The sequence below is a fragment of the Lacerta agilis genome, chromosome 3 (genome assembly GCF_009819535.1).
Source record: "Lacerta agilis isolate rLacAgi1 chromosome 3, rLacAgi1.pri, whole genome shotgun sequence".
In the NCBI taxonomy this organism is placed as follows: Eukaryota; Metazoa; Chordata; class Lepidosauria; order Squamata; family Lacertidae; genus Lacerta; species Lacerta agilis.
This window is the reverse complement of record NC_046314.1, coordinates 91,540,593-91,556,081: the sequence shown is the minus strand read 5'-3', so window position 1 is coordinate 91,556,081 and position 15,489 is coordinate 91,540,593. Positions and strand designations below refer to the sequence as shown.

General features: G+C 40.4%; 1 protein-coding gene across 1 annotated transcript in view; it reads left to right on the top strand.

Moving 5' to 3' along the window:
* SPATA17 (spermatogenesis associated 17) overlaps window positions 1-15,489 on the top strand; it is a 73,784-nt gene that overhangs the window by 57,261 nt on the left and 1,034 nt on the right. The gene's annotated exons all lie outside the window — the stretch shown is intronic.

The window sequence follows — 15,489 nt, the reverse complement described above, 5'->3', positions numbered from 1 at the left end:
CACTTCTGAAGTCGGAGAGACCCTGCTTTTTGATGTTTGTATTCTGAGTAAAATTGTCCCCACCAGTTCTAACAAATTGAAACACCAGGCTAATTATGGCAGCTAATGAAGTGTGTGGAATGGTCACAGCTTGTCGTGAAACTGTTCCTTCAGCTCAGATTAGAGTTTCATCAATCACTTTTTTAAACTGATCCAGAATTGCTTCTGCCCGATGCTTGGCATTTTTAATGCTGTTTCTGTAATTGGTTTTTTCCCCAAAGCTTAGGCTGTTTTTTGAAATATTACATTCTTAAGATAGAACACGCAAATGCAGACTCCAGTCTGTGTGGATATGTGTGTGTGTGTGTATTCATTATTGCTTCTATCAGCTGATCAAGTGGTAAGAAGCTAATAAAAGGAGCACAACTGAAAAATTTGATATACTGCTTTTAATCCCGCTAAAGGTAGCAATAAAGCATATACACATATATGGATATGAATCGTTATTACCGGGGTTTGATGTATACTGGCGTAATCACATGAGATACAGTGTGTGTGGATGGGTGTCTTAAATCTCACCACAGGTTTTAAATTAAATGAATGATTCGGATTGTATTCCTCTGTATATCATTCAGCAAAATTGGGTGTAATTTGTTGTTTCTGCAAATGCCAAACCTCCTGGCAATGGAAGTTCAAAATATCTTAGTAGCTCAAGAATAGAAACATTTCAGCTTGAATCCCAAGTCCTTGGGATCACGTTGGGAATTTTCACTGTGCCTCTTATTTCCTTAAGGTAGAAAGGTGCACAATTGTTAAAATCCCAAGTTCTTGCTCATTTACAGGCTCTACTGGTATTCTGTTATATGATGATTCTTTAGAAGTTCTACATGAGTATTGACAAATACACTGTCAAATTCATTCCTTCAAAATATTATTTAAATAGCACAGGGCTGAAACTAAATATATTTCCCACATTTCTCTGCTTGTTACTTTACATGTCAAGAGCTATCTCCTGTTTTCATGGATTTCAGGACGTGTTAGCACATTTGCAGTATTTTGATTCTGTTATTCTAAATTCCATTTCCCCCCTCCTCTTTTGCTCTTATTTTCCCATGCCCTTATTTTCCTGTTCACTGTGGTAGCCCGGTTGATTTTGTCAATGATTATACTGCATTGGTGACATCACAGAGAGTTTCATGCGATTCAACTAACGGATTTGAACTAATAACGAAGTGTATTGCTTGTTATACACCCTTTGTTTAGTTCTGCTAGTTGTATGATAGTGGAATGTGTATGATTGAAGGATTTAAAGATACCTGCATATTTATATTGCATTTATTCACTTTTGACAAAATAGTTTAAATAAAATATATTTTATTTGTGCACAGAATATATTAAGCATAATCCCACTTCAGGTAGACTTGTTTTTTCATAAAAATATTTATTAGTCATTTGCAAATGTTCATATTTGACAAATGACATTTATTAATCGTGAATGAATGAAGATGAAGCTTTTGACCATCTATTCCCTTTATAAGGAATACTTTTGGAAATTGCCCTGCACTAAACTAAGGCTTGAATTACAGTAGCCAATAAGTTCCAAATACCAATCCAACAATTTCATCTGCACGTTTGTTTTTTAGCTCTGATTCAGTAAAGTTCAAGGGTATCCAAGTATGAAATAGCTTGTGAGGAAATTCACATCACTGTCTTAATTTAATTTAGCTGTAATAAAAACTGCATTAGTTCCAAAAATAGAATATTATCTTTGGCAATTTTGGTTCAAATATAGATATTAGGTATGTCCAAAACAAAATAAGGCAGCTAGTGCCATTTCCTCTGGTGTATGATATAAGAGAAATAGGCAAAATGCAATGTTTTGAAACTTATGGCCACATTTTCACGAAAATGTATACCCCACCCCATTTTACAGGCTCTTGGAAAGTAACACTAAATATAAAAGAGAATGTGAAAACGTATTATAATATCCTACCAATGCAAAACAAAATTCATTCAGACATCTCTTCATCCACTATAGCCTTAACTCTTGCCCTCCCAAATATAACATAAATAGGTAGGCTTGTGCTTAGGTTGTGGAAGACAGGAGTGCCTAGCGTGCTCTGGTCCATGGGGTCACGAAGAGTCGGACACGACTAAATGACTAAACAACAACAACAACAACAAGTGCTTAGGTTAGGATGGAAGAATCACTAAGGAAGAGGTGTTGTATAACTATGACCAGTGCTTTTTTTCTAAATAAAATGTTTAGGGGTACTCTCATTTTCCTACTCATATTGAAATACTGCCCCTCAATGAGGCTAAACTTAGATTCACAAAATGTTTAGGGGTATGTGTACCCCTGCATCCCCCCCCCCAGAAAAAAATGCACCAACTATGACCAAGAATGGCTCTCTCTACATCCTTGGCAGCTGATTCAAAAATAGAGATTTCATTGTTTAGGAAGTGCCCTGTGTTGATCACACAATGGGGAGGGGTGGCTGTTTCTAAGGTACGTTGGACCTATGCAAATTAGAAGACGGATGCATTGGGATATTGGTCCATTATTCAGATAAGACAGTTCACACATATAGCCATCAGTCAGAGTTGGGTAATCAAGCAGTGATAAATCAAGTGATGCATGTGTGAACCAGCTCTACATTTACTGTGTTGGACACTTTCCACTATTACTGAATAAACCTGAGTGCAATCAATCTTACTCTTTTTGAATCAAGCAACTGTATGATATAAAAAATTTGGCAATGCCAGAAGTTGCTCCAGAATTTTTTGGGGAGGAGCAGGGTAGATTTGTTTTGCAATCCTATACACACTTGCATAGGAATACGGCCCATTGAATTCAGTAGGACTTTACTCCTGAGTAAACACATATAGAATTGCACTGTGTGTGCATACTTTACCTTGCATATCGCAATCTTCCCAAACAGAAACAAGATGATATTTCATATTGTGCAGCAGCTGTGAAAAAGGTAAAATTTCACGCTAGAGATAATTAGGAAAGGAATTGAAGATAAAACTGCCAATTATACAAATCTGTGGCAGTGGTGCAGTTGGAGTAATATGTATAGTTCTGGTTGCCTCACCTCCAAAAATATGTTTTACAGTTGGAAATGGTTCAGGAAAGAGTAACCAAATTGATCTAGGGGGTGGAGCAACTATAGAGGAAAGGTTACAACATTTAGGCCTTTTAAGCTTAATTAAGGAAAAGGCAAGTAAGAAGCAATAAAATTATGCATGGGATTGAGGAAGTGAGTAGGGGAAAGTTTTTCTCCCTCTCTCCCAACACTGGAATTCTTGGACATCCAGCAAAGCTGAATGCTGGAAGACTCAGGACAGACAAAAGAAAGCACTTCTTGTTAAACTATGGAATTTGCTGCCTCCAAAGGCCACCAACTAGGATGGCTTTAAAAGAGGGTTAGACAAATTCATGAATAAGACTATCATGGGCTACTAACCATGGTAAGCATCTTCTACTGTCATGCTAACCTCCTGCTTGCATGCTTCCCATAGGCATCTGGTTGGCCGCTGTGAGAATAGGCAGTTGGACTGGATGGGCATTGATCCAGCAGAAGGCTCTTAGGTTCTTAAGATGGCTTGATCGTGTGTGTGTGTGTGTGTGTGTGTACACACACACACACACACACACACACACACATATGCAAGCCTACAGGATTCCACTTGGGGTTATGCCCCAAAATGACTGTTATATGGTAAAAGTGGACTTTCCCCCGTTAGTTTCCAGAGTTGTCACAAATCCATGATGGAGAAAGCTGCAAGGTTTGACTGTTCTACGTGTTGAGCCTCTCTGAGATCATGTAATATATAACACGCTGCTTGCTTTCATTTGACTCACCTGGCATTTGTTTTCTACTCTATTGTTCTGTACTTCACAACCTCTAACCCCCAGTGGACCTCCTATTGACAGCCTGTTTCAAGCTGTCCCAGTTGTGTGCAGGTGTACTATAGTGTTACAGTGTTGGATTATGACCTGGGAGACCAGGGATTGAATCCCCACTCAGCCATGAAGCTTACTTACCTTGGGTCAGTCACCATCCCTTAGCCTGCCCTTCCTCACAGGGTTGTTGTGAGCATGACATTTGGGGGAGGAGAACCATGGACACCACCTTGAGCTCCTTGGAAGAAAAGGGAGGCATATAAATGTAATGATAAATGAATGTGTCCTTTGAAAGAGGACAGAAACTGGCCACTTTTTTAAAAGGGAGGAATTAAGCCCACCATGGCTGCTATTTTGATTGTTCCAGCTCTTCCGTGCTTCTTGTGGCAGCTTCTGGTTCATATATGTATGGCAGGCAATTATTTGGATGTGCTTCTCCTTACCTCTCTGGTTATCCTGTGAGCATCAGAAGCAAGTGCCATCAGAACTAGTACTTGTAAAAACTGCAACAACAGTTATCCTGGGGAAAATTTTATGCCAACATTGCTTTATTTTAAAATCTGGATCTCATCCCCTTCTGCATTGCAAGTGTGCATTTGACCAATGCAGCAGAGGATGGTTTTCATGTGCATTGTGTGGGTTTGATGTGTATCTGAAGCTGAACCAACCCCTTCTCCCAAAAATGCTTGTGGAGGTAATCTCTAAGGTAAGCTTTACTGTTTCTCTTTGGGACATCTCAAGGGACAGACTAACAGTGCTCTAAGAGTCTTAATTTGGACCACTTGTAAAGAGACAATCAGATAAGTAATTATTCAAACTCAGAAGCAGTAATTACAAGTCTTTTATAATTTCTCACAAGACTGTTTGATTCTAGTTCCTTGATTTACAACACTGAGAGAAGTACGTATAATATACTATTTCTTAAGAGGCTTGGTCAAAATTTAAGTAAAATTATAATGAAATGTTTGTTGCATATATTAAGCTGCAATTAATATGTTTTCTGCCTCTGTCTGAAAGATAAGATATTAAAATAATGTTGTTAGCAGGCTTCCCACTGTGCGAATAATTTCCTGATATTTGTACAGCATATTATCATATGCTCTCTGTCAATAACCAAATAGACTATCAAACAGAGAAAATAGTATGATGAAAGTATCATGCAGAAGGACATAACATTGTTTCATGATGACTAGCCAGTATCATTTTATATTTTAAAAATGAATGATAAGTTGGTTCAAAGCATACTTATAAAGTCATTAAAGCAAGTTGAAAATTGCCCTCCATTTTAGTCAGCTAGCCTTTTTAAGTCAGAGGGGTTGTTTTTTTTAAATCAGCTTTGCTTGCATTTTTAGGAGGCAATTAGCCATTGGGTTTGACATATTGGCCTGGTTAGCATGTAATGCTAAGTCAAACCATGGCTAAGTGTGGACACACTTAATAAAATCACAGGAGCTTCACTCTTTAGATCTTGCTGCCGCCGTGCTACCTAGCATTAAGCCATGGCTTGGCTTAATGCTACATCTGAACGCATGCTCATAATTTGCCCTGCTACATCATAAACTGCAGCCACAGTTTCTTTTTGTTTTACAGTTCACACTTAGCCATGGTTTATTTTATATGGTTTGGCATAGCGTCATGTACAGACGATTCAGAGGCAACCCTCAAGTTCAAATGAAATACATTAAATACCTATGCAGAAAACACTTTGCCCAAGATTGCATTTAGCTAAGGTACCGTATATCGCGGCGTATAAGGCGACTCGGCGTATAAGACGACCCCCCAACTTTTTATGTGAAAAAACAGAGTTTGGGGTATACTCACCCAGCCCGGGATCCATGGCTGCTGAGGCGGCGGCAGCGGCGGGGAGAGTGTCCCCCGCGCCACACAGGAGATCTCCGCGCTTGCCGCCCAAGCGCACAGCGGCCTCCATGGCTGCTGAGGCGGCGGCAGCGACGCCTAGGGCAGCGGGGAGAACTTCCCCGTCGCCGCACAGGAGGCCTCCGTGCTTGCCGCCCACGCCCAGCCCGGGCTCCATGGCGGCTGAGGCAGCGGTTGCGGCTGGAGCGCCGGGGAGAGGCTCCATGGTGGCTTAGACGGCGCACGCACGGCACGCTGAGTCGGCGTGCGCACGCAGCCAGTGGCGGGGCGGAACTCCGGGTCACGTCGCATGATGTTGCCGGCGTACAAGACGACCCCCGACTTTAGAGAAGATTTTTCGGGCTTAAAAAGTCGTCTTATACGCCGCGATATATGGTACTCATCTGCAAATGAATTGGTATCTGAAGAAGTGTGCATGCACACGAAAGCTCATACCAAGAACAAACTTAGTTGGTCTTTAAGGTGCTACTGGAAGGAATTTTTTATTTTTTGTTTTGTTTGGTAGACAGTGTTATAACTATGTGAGTGTTTGTTATAACTGGACAAGACATTGGTAACTAGTTGGTGTTTTCATTCATTAATCTATGCTCTATTTGGCAGTTTTCAGAATGATAAGAACAATCCTTTCTTTGGTTGGTTGGTAAGGACTTCACTTGGTGATGACTACTATAATAACAATGGGAGGTCTTTTACCACCTCCAAATACTTAGGTTACACAGATTCCCATCTATAAAGCAATTAAGTTGAACTGCTTGAGTTAAAATAGTGTATTCTCATTGACTTCAGTGAGGCTAAAATAAATCTCAGTCTTGCTGCTCTGATCGTTCATTAAACTAAAATCACTGTCCAATATAATGAAATCCTTATCCAAACATTTTAAATATATGGAGTAAATGTCAAAGCAGCAAGGAAGTGGTATATTTCCAAGATAGCATGTTAAGAAATCCCCCCAAAATAAATAAATCATGGAATTAGTAATTCGTGTTAACAAATGGAAAGTGGTTGCAGTGCCAGATTAAACCCTGTGGAGGCCCCTAGGCAGTTGAAATCTCAGGGGCCCTCTTGCAAATTATCCCCTAATACTTTTTTTAAAATTTTAGTGGGATAACATTGAACTAAGAAAACTTGACTGTAATTTTCTTTTAATATCAAATCAATATTACTTTTATATTTTATTGTGGGGGCCCTAAAAGGCTTCAGGCTCATAGGCCTTTGCCTCTTCTGCCTATTTGGTAATCTGGCACTTGAGTGGTTGTGTCTCATATGGTATCAGATACTGTTACCTCAATCCACATGCCCATTTGTTCTCAGGTGTGCACATAAATATCTTGCTCACATACGACAGAGGAAATTAATTCCTTTACGTGTGCAGATCACAAGTTCCTTCAGTGAGGGAGCATTTGCAAGCAGAGAGCTTTTCAGCTCACATCAGAGTTTATATGGCTGTACGTAATTGTGAATCTAACTACAGTGGTGCCCCGCTAGACGAATGCCTCGCAAGACGAAAACTCGCTAGACAAAGGCATTCGTCTAGCGGAAGGCTGCCCCGCAAGACGAAAAAGTCAATGGGGCTGCCTCGCAAGACGAAAATTTTTCCTCTTTTTTTTTTTCATCTAGCGAAAGTGCAGCTGTCATTGCCGCTTGGCTAGATGAAAAACCTACTAGACGAAAATTTTCGCAGAACGAATTATTTTCGTCTAGCGGGGCACCACTGTATAGTCTTCATAAAAACAAGGCTACTTTTCAGGGAACAAAATGCACCATGGAAATTCTAAGCAAGGAAACCAAGTGGCTGACTTACTCCGACAGGATTGTAGTGTAGGTGGTTTACCTGTGATTTGTGGGTGTTTGTTGACACAAAACCCACAACTGACAGTGTTTGCCTGCTCTGTAAAAAAAATAAACACCCAACGTTCTGGATTATTATTTTAATAGGGTTATACATAAGAATTAGATTCCTTTGGCCACAGGAAGTAATTGTTAGTCATGATTAATATCCCATCTAATCTCTCTCAATAGTTTTTGTGAGCAATGCTACTTAAGGTGTCTAAATGTACTAGTGGGAATTGAAAATTATAGTGTAGGCCTCTTTCACTAGCTGAAATATTTTAAACCTTATTTCACTGAGGCCAGGAGTGGTGTCAATGTACTTTGTGTGAAAAGTGCAATAGAAGCATTAGTATTTGACAGCCCTTGTTGAAATAAGTGAAATTAATGGAGCTCTTTTCATATACGACAAGGCCATGGCACCCCTTTCATGCTGCTTACAGACAGAGAAAAGTCAATACTTTTTTATTACTTGACGCTGACCTACATTCTGCACTACAAGTGCCAGGCCCACTAATTGGTTTCAGTTGTGAGGAAAGTTTGCCCCAAAGAAACATTGGAGCAGATAAATCAATCTTTTTAGGGTAGCTTAGTGGTTTTGAGCACTTGAAATGACATTTGTGTTGTATTGACAGAAGGGGCTGTTACACTCATTTTGTCATGTCAGAAGCCCTTGTACTAGTTGGAAGTGTTAACCAGTACTAATATATTTAGGCGGGAAGCCCCTCTTTGCTAGATCAACATTTTGCCCTAATAGCAGATTGCCGTGTTTGCTTCCCTCCCTCCCTCTGTTAAATAGCACTGCATGGCCATTAAAAGGTCACAGAATGTCTTGCGGCTTCTCAGTTCAAAGCTCTAATTTTGCCATTACAGGCATTAGGATTGCAGGGAAAACTTGGGCAAGGACCCCTAGAGTTAAATGGAGGGAGCCATATTTGTCCCATTGATTTGTAAACAGAACTTCCTACTGTGTCTTTCTCAAATATCTGTGCCATGAAGTGCTCCCGGGTGGTTTATTCAAAATAAAAACATTGTTAGGTTAGCAATGGATAGTCTCTTAAAAGAACACACATCTTCCTATTAGCATCTAAGAATATGGCAGGCGAGTGGGAAAAGAAGTCTACCAATGGCATGGTTTTAAATAACAGCGTCCTGATGATAAATGTAGAAATGACCTATAATTATTTCACGGATAAAATAAGGATTGTACGAACTTTGATTTGAAGTGACGTGCATCATTGCACCCCACCCCACACCCCCCGCAAGCTTGAAGCTTTGTTATTCTGCAGACTTAAAACTGAGAGTGCTGTCTAAGGCTGGATCTAGAACACATCAAAGAAGCGTTCCAGTTTAAATCATAAATTTAAACCTGGAAAACAGGTAAGCGAAAAACGGGACTCCACGTCGCCATCTGGTGGCATAATGTTATATCACATGTACAACACATATAAATCGCTTTTTCTTTACTAGTCTACTATCTTGCTGGGTTAGCAAGAAAGCTTGCTACTGTTCCTCACTAAAAGGAGTATGGCAAGGTGACATTAAGACAAAATTCATCATTAGGAAACTAGTCTGTACAATTTATGCAAGCTCCTTAATCACTTTATAAAATCATTATTTATCTCACAAGATTTATATGCTGCTTGATTGTAATAAAACCCCAAAGCACTTTACAAAATAATAACATAGACTAAAGGTACTAAATAACTATATATTGTTACAAGTGGCCCTTTAGTTAGGAGGTATTGGTACCTTCTATCTAATGTTTTGCTTCTTTTTTCTCTAAAGTATATGGCACTTACATTATTATGCTGTTTCTCACAATGATACATGAATTGATTGTAACTGACTGGTTTTTCTTTAAATAGATTGCTAAGCCCTGTTCCCACACAAATATGACATCATATTTTTTTTATAAAAAAAAATATGTTAAATGTCTTCAGTTCATGTATATGCAGCTTTTGTGTGTATAAATGACCTGCCTGTTCAATATGTGTACCATTTGCTAAATTTTGACACAAATGTAATGAAATAATGCATGTACAAAAGTTCATTTTTCAAAAACATGAGTCCTGCTGTTAAACCCATCTATGCATGCAACCACTCAATTGCAAACCTCAAATATTATTGAAATAGATATTATATATTGAAGTCCCTAGTTTAAATCAAGATATAGGCACATGCCTGTATAGGCCCTAGATCAGAGAACTCTTTCAGCTGCAGAAATGCTACATACACATGCTGTGTTGCTGTTTAGTCGTGTCCAACTCCTCGTGACCCCATGGACCAGAGCACGCCAGGCACTCCTGTCTTCCACTGCCTCCCGCAGTTTGGTCAGACTCATGTTGGTAGCTTCAAGAACACTGTCCAACCATCTCGTCCTCTGCCGTCCCCTTCTCCTTGTGTCCTCAATCTTTCCCAACATCAGGGTCTTTTCCAGGGAGTCTTCTCTTCTTATGAGGTGGCCAAAGTATTGGAGCCTCAGCTTCAGGATCTGTCCTTCCAGCGAGCACTCAGGGCTGATTTCCTTCAGAATGGATAGGTTTGATCTTCTTGCAGTCCATGAGACTCTCAAGAGTCTCCTCCAGCACCATAATTCAAAAGCATCAATTCTTTGGCAATCAGCCTTCTTTATGGTCCAGCTCTCACTTCCGTACATCACTACTGGGAAAACCATAGCTTTAATACGGACCTTTGTTGGCAAGGTGATGTCTCTGCTTTTTAAGATGCTGTCTAGGTTTGTCATTGCTTTTCTCCCAAGAAGCAGGCGTCTTTTAATTTCGTGACTGCTGTCACCATCTGCAGTGATCATGGAACCCAAGAAAGTAAAATCTCTCTGTACTGTACTGGCTGATAACTGCTGCCCAATGACCAACCTTTTGCAAAGGTAATCACATGACAAGACATGTTCCTTAATCTATATAGGTTATATGTGCATTTTCCAGATTGGTGGATACCACTGGTCTCTCGTGCAATAGGCTTTTCAGCATTCAGCTGGGTCTATGCACATATATAGCCTTAAATCTTAATTGCACTGATCATCTCTTTAACAGGAAGACAGGAGAGCAACTTGGGAGGTACTATATTCAGCCTCTTCCTATTCCTCCCAAACAGTGAGTGAGTGTGACTATTGGCATCCATCTGTCTCAAGAGACAGTGGAAGAGTGCACCATTGGGGATAAAATCAAACTGTTGGAGAGTTACAGCAGTGTCAATGGAAAGGTTGCTAGTAATAGTGGAGCCCAGGTAGACAAAACTGTTTACCTGGTCATCCATGCTGATACGTGGAGTGCTGGTGACATCCTGACCCAATATGTTGGTATTTGCCAGGCTGGTGGTGAGGCTGAACTAACACAGGCTTGGCAGAATGGTTGATGGGTCACTGTAGAGCTTCCTTGGAGTGTGCTGTCAAGGCTGCATCATCTGCAAACAACATCTTGCAAATAAAAAACACATTATAGTCTTCGCATGGAGATGTGCCAGGTTGAATACACCACTGTCATTCCTTGAATGAATATACACACACTTGTCTTTCATCAAGCTGAAGACATATGAGAGCAACAGGGAGGAGAATATACCCAAAAGAGAGCTGGGGGAGAACAGTTTATTTAAAAAGCAAGTGATTTTTTTGCTGCTGGATCAGGCTGGAGAACTGTTAATGCGGCAGTTGTTTGCATTCATGATTCCCCATCCAAAATTGGAATATTCAATCATAAACCTGCCTTCATTAATTGAGGTCACCTACCTGGATTGGAGCATCAGATTGTATTCGTTGGATTGGGGCAATAATCTATAAACTGTTGTTCTCTGTCATCATTTTCTTTGCTGCCATCTTTTGAATTGTGTGCATGGGATAATTAACCCACATGGCAGTCAAATTGTCAATACATTGAAAAGGTCCCTAGGTCTAGTTAAATCTTGTCAGTATAACTGTAGTAGGCTATAATCCCTTGGAAGATAATGGGATCAGAAAATGAAAATGCTTTCAAAAGGATTCATAATTTTATCATTCAGCTTTGGGTTTCTTTGGGCATGTTTATCCAGGCTGTAGTTTATTTGGCCTTCTATTATGTTGTTGTTTAGTCGTTTCCGACACTTCATGACCCCATGGACCAGAGCATGCCAGGCACTGCTGTCTTCCACTCCATGGACAAAGACAACAGGCCTTCTGTTACAGTAATATTTTAAATAGCACAGCCAAGTGCATTCCTGGATATAATACAGGTACACCACAGTATAAGGAGGAAACTTTGTCTCATCGTCTCTTGCCGTTAGGCTTACCTCCAGGAGAAGCTTGAGAGTCCAAGGATTTGGGAAATCCTGAATGCTTTTGCACAGTCTGGTGAGACTTTATCTCATATGCTACTGATTCAGAAATACCAAATTCCTTGTCACCCCAATTTAAGAAATACAGGTATGGTTGTCTTGGGGAAAAATGATATGATGAATGTTTTGCAATAATGTGACATTTTGAAATACCTCCACTCTTTTTTTTTCTTTTGATGATTTTCCTTTTATCTACTTTCTATTTTTTTCCAATAAATTTGAAACTGTAAAAAAGAAAAAAAAAGGTTAGAGCTTTAGACTAGTGGAAGGTACACAGAGTAACTTTATTGTCAGATTGCATTGTATGCCCCAGGTTTTACATTTCATTTCCACAGAGAACGCTGCAGATACTTACTAACCATTGGAAAATAGTATGGTGGGTTAATGTCATGTTACAAACTATGCATGTTGTTTAATTAATATCACCAACTGAAATATTAAGTGGGCCAATGCCTGAATATTCTGTTGTGAAAGCTATTATTGCCGACATTGCTAGTGCTATTGGCACTGACTCTTCCTCAGGGCTTGCCCAAAATATTTTGCTTCTTGAGACAGAGAATAAATGGTGCCCCTTCCCAAGTGAAAGTGCACAGTATCCAAAGCTGATCAAGTTATTTTGGCATATGAGGCAGAAAAGTCTACAGGCACCTCTCCCCCTTCATGGCAGTAAAAATAGTAATAAAACAATAACAATTTACTTTCCTTTCATGACACCTAAAATCATAGAATTGTAGAGTTGGTAATCTAGTCCAGTGGTAGAAAAGGCTACCTCACTCAGCCTTAGGAATGAGGAGCCAGCCACTGACTCTGCTGGCTAGGGTTGATGAAAACTGGAGTCCAACAACATCTTGACCAATGTTTTCCAAACTTGGGTCTCCAGCTGTTTTTGGACTACAATTCCCATCATCCTGGACCACTGGTGCTGCTAGCTTGGGATGATGGGAGTTGTAGTCCAAAAACAGCTGGAGACCCAAGTTTGGAAAACCCTGATCTAGAGGACCACAGGTTTCCCACCCTGCTCTACCTAATGGTAGGGTTAGCCCTGTTAGAATTCCTTCTTCTTTTCCTGCTACTGATCACTACTGCCACTACAGTTACCAAAAAGAACAAAAGGAACAGAACAGTGTCACCATTCAGAAGAACAGTTGGAATATATAATCAGCAACTTCTGCCCCCCATGATCAGATCCAGTTGTTTAAATACTCAGCTGTGAGTGTGTAGCAAAATAGCCTTTAAACAAGATAAGCAGTACAGCTGCCAACATAAAGTAATCTTACGCTGAGGGAATGAATGGCACAGTAGACTTCCTTTTTGTCATTTTGACTTGGATTTGAAGCCGGGCGTGGGCTTAGTTCCAGCTCAAAAAGCCATTCACTTCAAAGGCACCTAAATTGTCCCAAGGAGCTAATTCTGGCAGTCGGTTGTTATTGTCTGGCAAGTCATCCTAATAGCAAAAGCCGTCTGCTCTCTCAAATCAGTGCCTATTTTGGGGATCAGAAATGACTGGACCTTGTTTTATGCAGACGAGAGTGGTAGGAGCAGAGGTACACTCTGAGAGGAATGCTGACAGCTGTTTTTCTGCTCATATTTTATTCTGATTTCCTAATAAGTTAATTATGATGGGATGTTCCTCTCATACCCTCAATAGAGCCCATGATTCTTATCAGGAACACAGAGCAGCTGACAAGTGTAGTTTTCATTGAGTCCAGGATAAAGAGAGATGTGTATATTCTCTGGGTCTGTCATATTACTGGAATCTGGCAAAACTCCTCTTCCCTGAACATCTGTATTTTAAAAAGAAGAAGTTTCTAGCTCTCATGGTAAAGGAAAGCTCATGATAAATATATTGTAAAGGATAATAAGCCAAAGGGGTGCTAGTCTGTTTATTGAATGGACATTCTTCTGCCTCTTCTGCTATCGCCCCACGTAGCCCCTGTCCACCCCCCTGTCACTCGGTATGCAAAACAGCATATTAAATACAAGACAATCTGGGAGGGTGTGATATAACATGAACATAGATGTTGTTGTTGTTGTTGTTCAGTCGTTCAGTCGTGTCCGACTCTTCGTGACCCCATGGACCAGAGCACGCCAGGCACGCCTATCCTTCACTGCCTCCCGCAGTTTGGCCAAACTCATGTTAGTAGCTTCGAGAATACTGTCCAACCATCTCATCCTCTGTCGTCCCCTTCTCCTTGTGCCCTCCATCTTTCCCAACATCAGGGTCTTTTCCAGGGAGTCTTCTCTTCTCATGAGGTGGCCAAAGTACTGGAGCCTCAACTTCAGGATCTGTCCTTCTAGTGAGCACTCAGGGCCGATTTCCTTGAGAATGGATAGGTTTGATCTTCTTGCAGTCCATGGGACTCTCAAGAGTCTCCTCCAGCACCATAGTTCAAAAGCATCAATTCTTCGGCGATCAGCCTTCTTGATGGTCCAGCTCTCACTTCCGTACATTACTACTGGGAAAACCATAGCTTTAACTATACGGACCTTTGTTGGCAAGGTGATGTCTTTGCTTTTTAAGATGCTGTCTAGGTTTGTCATTGCTTTTCTCCCAAGAAGCAGGCGTCTTCTAATTTCGTGACTGCTGTCACCATCTGCAGTGATCATGGAACCCAAGAAAGTGAAATCTCTCACTGCCTCCATTTCTTCCCCTTCTATTTGCCAGGAGGTGATGGGACCAGTGGCCATGATCTTAGTTTTTTTGATGTTGAGCTTCAGACCATATTTTGCGCTTTCCTCTTTCACCCTCATTAAAAGGTTCTTCAATTCCTCCTCACTTTCTGCCATCAAGGTTGTATCATCAGCATATCTGAGGTTGTTGATATTTTTTCCGGCAATCTTAATTCCGGTTTGGGATTCATCCAGCCCAGCCTTTCTCATGATGAATTCTGCATATAAGTTAAATAAGCAGGGAGACATAGATAGCCCATACAAAATCAGAGCCAAAATTCAATATTCTGCCAGAGGGCAAGAGCCAGAAGTTCTAGTCTGAAGCACTGCCAAGTGTACGGACTGATTCAAAGCTGGAATTTTAATCACATTTGAGGCGAAAGAGCCAGGGAAGAGTTTTGGTTCCCTCCCTTAAGTGCTCACTGGTGTACTCAGGAATGTGACAGATCACTGGATCCTGATTTTTATTAAGAAATGTTAAAAAGAGAGAGTATGTGGATACTGTAAATATTTACAAGATGTAACTGAAACTATATTGTTTGATAAATACAGACAATTAAAGATTCAAATTAGATCAACCGTAAGTAATTGATAACACAAACTGTTATGTTACAAAGAACATTATTTTGGTTCATTCTACATTTTCTCTTCAGTCTGTAATGTGTATGTGTTGTACTGTTATAATGAGTTGAATGTGTTTCCTTTAAAAAACAAATCTGTATAATATATACAATCTACATGTTAAACTATGATAGTGGAAAATTCAAAAGTGCGTGTGAGAGAGAGCTCAGTCGGCATAGCACGAGACTCTTAATCCCAGGGTCATTGGTTGGAGCCCCACATTGGGCAAAAGATTCCTGCTTTGCAGGGGATTGAACTAGATGACTCTTGTGGTCCCT